Source organism: Schistocerca americana, unplaced genomic scaffold (assembly GCF_021461395.2).
Source record: "Schistocerca americana isolate TAMUIC-IGC-003095 unplaced genomic scaffold, iqSchAmer2.1 HiC_scaffold_283, whole genome shotgun sequence".
Lineage (NCBI taxonomy): Eukaryota > Metazoa > Arthropoda > Insecta > Orthoptera > Acrididae > Schistocerca > Schistocerca americana.
The window spans coordinates 15,001-20,000 of NW_025725998.1; the positions used below are offsets into that span (position 1 = coordinate 15,001).

At 51.6% G+C, this 5,000-nt stretch overlaps 1 non-coding gene across 1 annotated transcript in view; it reads left to right on the top strand.

Annotated features, from left to right (window-relative positions):
* The first annotated feature begins 4,745 nt into the window (after nt 1-4,745).
* Nucleotides 4,746-5,000, top strand: part of LOC124578955 — a 1,910-nt gene continuing 1,655 nt past the window's right edge. Inside the window, exon 1 of the ribosomal RNA XR_006972729.1 lies at nt 4,746-5,000. This exon is cut by the window's right edge and continues 1,655 nt beyond it. This is a non-coding gene — a ribosomal RNA (small subunit ribosomal RNA).

Below are 5,000 nucleotides of genomic sequence, written 5' to 3' on the forward strand. Positions count from 1 at the left end.
CATCCATGTCGGTACCGGTGAGCGTTGCACTCGCAGTCGCAAGAACGTACGGCAAGTATATTACCTGGAAGAGTCAATGACAGTCCACGCCCCCCTGCGTGGGAAGAGTCTTTCTAGGCCATGACCCACCGGAAGGGCGCAGCGTCCCCCACCCCAGACATGTGACGTCACACCATCGGTATTGACGACTAGACTGATTCCTTATAATCATTTGCCATACACCGGTGGAAGCTGCCGAGACGAGTAACTACATAGCGGGCTCGCCGTGTCACTAATGTACAGAGATACAACAGTTTCGACTGGAACCGGATTAAACGTATACACGGCGCTGATTAGTAATAGATAGAGCCATCAGAATACAGATAATGTATACAACTGTCCGTATACATGCTGAAAGACTCTGCTCACAATCACAACCACACGTCAGCCACACACCCTTATCACGCACTACTCTCTGCCTGTAACACGCACACAGACAATATGTAAGCACCAGCATGGAACAACACCCAGTGCATCCTCTCCGCCACATTAGACAATCCACACTGTCATAACCAGACTGGGAGGTCCACTCAGAAAACAGAATATCCCACCCACCCGACAACCACCATTGCTCAGCCAAGCCACCAACACCCACACATGTCCTACACAGGGGTGCACCCAACATCACAATACTGCCTCCTCTCACAGCACACAAACAATGGCAGGAATGAAAGACACAGGTCTGCCACAAGCATGGAATGAGAGCGCCGCCTGTCATGAGCCAAAGGTGCATCCTGACGTGGCAAATCAGATGATGCCGCAGGCATCCACTTACTATAATCACAATCAACAAACCGGCCGCCCCGCCCCGCCCCCCATTAAACCTTTCCTTACAACAATGTGTACCTTAACCTAACCTATATCGTACCGTAACCTAACCTATATCGTACCGTAACCTAACCTATGTCGTACCGTAACCTAACCTATGTCGTACCGTAACCTAACCTATGTCGTACCGTAACCTAACCTATGTCGTACCGTAACCTAACCTATGTCGTACCGTAACCTAACCTATGTCGTACCGTAACCTAACCTATGTCGTACCGTAACCTAACCTATGTCGTACCGTAACCTAACCTATGTCGTACCGTAACCTAACCTATGTCGTACCGTAACCTAACCTATGTCGTACCTTAACCTAACCTATGTCGTACCTTAACCTAACCTATGTCGTACCTTAACCTAACCTATGTCGTACCTTAACCTAACCTATGTCGTACCTTAACCTAACCTATGTCGTACCTTAACCTAACCTATGTCGTACCTTAACCTAACCTATGTCGTACCTTAACCTAACCTATGTCGTACCTTAACCTAACCTATGTCGTACCTTAACCTAACCTATGTCGTACCTTAACCTAACCTATGTCGTACCTTAACCTAACCTATGTCGTACCTTAACCTAACCTATGTCGTACCTTAACCTAACCTATGTCGTACCTTAACCTAACCTATGTCGTACCTTAACCTAACCTATGTCGTACCTTAACCTAACCTATGTCGTACCTTAACCTAACCTATGTCGTACCTTAACCTAACCTATGTCGTACCTTAACCTAACCTATGTCGTACCTTAACCTAACCTATGTCGTACCTTAACCTAACCTATGTCGTACCTTAACCTAACCTATGTCGTACCTTAACCTAACCTATGTCGTACCTTAACCTAACCTATGTCGTACCTTAACCTAACCTATGTCGTACCTTAACCTAACCTATGTCGTACCTTAACCTAACCTATGTCGTACCTTAACCTAACCTATGTCGTACCTTAACCTAACCTATGTCGTACCTTAACCTAACCTATGTCGTACCTTAACCTAACCTATGTCGTACCTTAACCTAACCTATGTCGTACCTTAACCTAACCTGTATTGCGCCTTAACCTAACCTGTATTGCGCCTTAACCTAACCTGTATTGCGCCTTAACGTAACCTGTATTGCGCCTTAACGTAACCTGTATTGCGCCTTAACGTAACCTGTATTGCGCCTTAACGTAACCTGTATTGCGCCTTAACGTAACCTGTATTGCGCCTTAACGTAACCTGTATTGCGCCTTAACGTAACCTGTATTGCGCCTTAACGTAACCTGTATTGCGCCTTAACGTAACCTGTATTGCGCCTTAACGTAACCTGTATTGCGCCTTAACGTAACCTGTATTGCGCCTTAACGTAACCTGTATTGCGCCTTAACGTAACCTGTATTGCGCCTTAACGTAACCTGTATTGCGCCTTAACGTAACCTGTATTGCGCCTTAACGTAACCTGTATTGCGCCTTAACGTAACCTGTATTGCGCCTTAACGTAACCTGCATTGCGCCTTAACGTAACCTGCATTGCGCCTTAACGTAACCTGTATTGCGCCTTAACGTAACCTGTATTGCGCCTTAACGTAACCTGTATTGCGCCTTAACGTAACCTGTATTGCGCCTTAACGTAACCTGTATTGCGCCTTAACGTAACCTGTATTGCGCCTTAACGTAACCTGTATTGCGCCTTAACGTAACCTGTATTGCGCCTTAACGTAACCTGTATTGCGCCTTAACGTAACCGATATTGCGCCTTAACGTAACCTATATTGCGCCGTAACGTAACCTATATTGCGCCGTAACGTAACCCACATTGCCCCTTAACGTAACCCACATTGCCCCTTAACGTAACCCACATTGCCCCTTAACGTAACCCAACACACGTTGGGCCTTAACCCAACACACGTTGGGCCTTAACCCAACACACGTTGGGCCTTAACCCAACACACGTTGGGCCTTAACCCAACACACGTTGGGCCTTAACCCAACACACGTTGGGCCTTAACCCAACACACGTTGGGCCTTAACCCAACACACGTTGGGCCTTAACCCAACACACGTTGGGCCTTAACCCAACACACGTTGGGCCTTAACCCAACACACGTTGGGCCTTAACCCAACACACGTTGGGCCTTAACCCAACACACGTTGGGCCTTAACCCAACACACGTTGGGCCTTAACCTGCTCTGTAATTGTCATACGACGCGTTAAATTAGTGTAGTGTTGCCTAACTGCAACCCCCGCAATATAGTTTGCTACTCGCACTGCCCGGTCCCCAGTGTATCGCTTCATGTTAAACACCTTGCAGCTATACACTGTAATGTGGATGGCAGCAGGACGTACATGCTCAATGCCCTTTGCAGTTGTTCATTGGCATTTGCAGTTGTTCATTGGCATTCGCATGTGCGAAGCACTTAGCCTACGCTGTGGTACGGCCTGTGTCAACTGTCCGCTGATGTTGTACGTCCAAATCACACACTGTACTGCACATTGGTCCTCATGTACTGAATGATACATCGTGGTACATGTGACCGTACAACGACTGCGCCAACAACGGCGAACCATGCGGTCCAAATGTTGTGCACTCAGCTACGTGTCGTCTCCCTATAAGAGCTGGATTGCAGTGTGGTATGCCCTGGATGGCGATCAGCATGAGCCGTCTGTTGATGTAGTGGCGCGTGTTGTCAGACGTAGTCGTCTCTTCTCACACACCGTGATAGCATGGTGCACTGCGTTCCACATCTGCGACATGCGACAGAGGCCGGTTGACAGTCGTTCGCGCAATGGACATCGCATACGTACGGGGGCCACCTTCCACGTGTTCGCGAAGCGTGCACATGTTGTTGCGTGTATGTGGGCAGACATAGTGTGTCGTGACACCTGACACAGGCATGCAACAATCGTTGAATTTGCAAATGGCGATGGACGCCTACGTTTGCTGGTGACGTTATGCAAATGAACAACTGGTAAACCGTTGTGGTGCGGTTGTTCTCGCTAGAGGTGAATCAGTGATGGCGACGATCGGTTGAGCTACCAACCGGTTGTTCCAGCGATACCCACCATGCCCACGAACGTGAATGGCATCTGGGTGTGAAGCGATACGCGGCGGTGGCTGGGTGGGACCGTCCCCGGCCGGTGAGGGGGGGCCTCCCGGCGTGCTGGCCGCGCGGTGCGTGGGCGCACGCGCTACAGCCGGCTGGTGGGGGCGGCCAGTGGCAGGCGCGCCGGCCGACGGAGGCGGCAGGCGGCGCAGCTGCGCGCCGGCGCACCCTGCACGCGGCGCCGTGCGGCCAAAGTAGGTCCTCGCGGGCCCGGTGCGAAGCGCGGTGGACATCTGCAGTGTGCTGGTCCGATTGAGGACTGTGTGCGCTGAGGATGCGCCGCCGCCCGGCGCTCGGCGCCGCGACGCCGTCTGCTGCTCGGTCGCCTCTGCGGTTCTCGCAGGTGGTTTGTATCGCAGCTGTGCGGACGTGTTGGCGCGTGCGCTGTGCTGGGAGAGTTCGCTTCGGCACCCAAGTGGGGCTTTTGTCCTTCTGTGGCGCTGGCGTTGGAGCTGCCGGTCACCGTAGGTGGCGCGTGTTGTCTCCCGCCGGCAATGCCACGACAGCACGCTCCCGGGCCTCTGTCGGCAGCGGCAAGCTCAGTTGGGAGCACGGGTGGTCGCACCTAAAGCGTCTACTCGCCAAACTCCGGGCGATTGCGCCTCTCTCGAACCCGACCAAGTACTTAGGACGGCGCTGCGCGCCGCCGGGACCTGAGAGGGTTTCGAGGTGTATTGTGCAGGGGAGCTCAGCCTCCTCCTGTTTGCAGAATAATTGAGCGGACGCTTGCGTGTTCGCGCGGGCCCCCGGGACACACTCCCGGGCGGCCGGCTGCTCAGCTCTAGTTGACGCAGCTCCCTGGTTGATCCTGCCAGTAGTCATATGCTTGTCTCAAAGATTAAGCCATGCATGTCTCAGTACAAGCCGCATTAAGGTGAAACCGCGAATGGCTCATTAAATCAGTTATGGTTCCTTAGATCGTACCCACGTTACTTGGATAACTGTGGTAATTCTAGAGCTAATACATGCAAACAGAGTCCCGACCAGAGATGGAAGGGACGCTTTTATTAGATCAAAACCAATCGGTCGGCTCGTCCGGTCCGTTTGCCT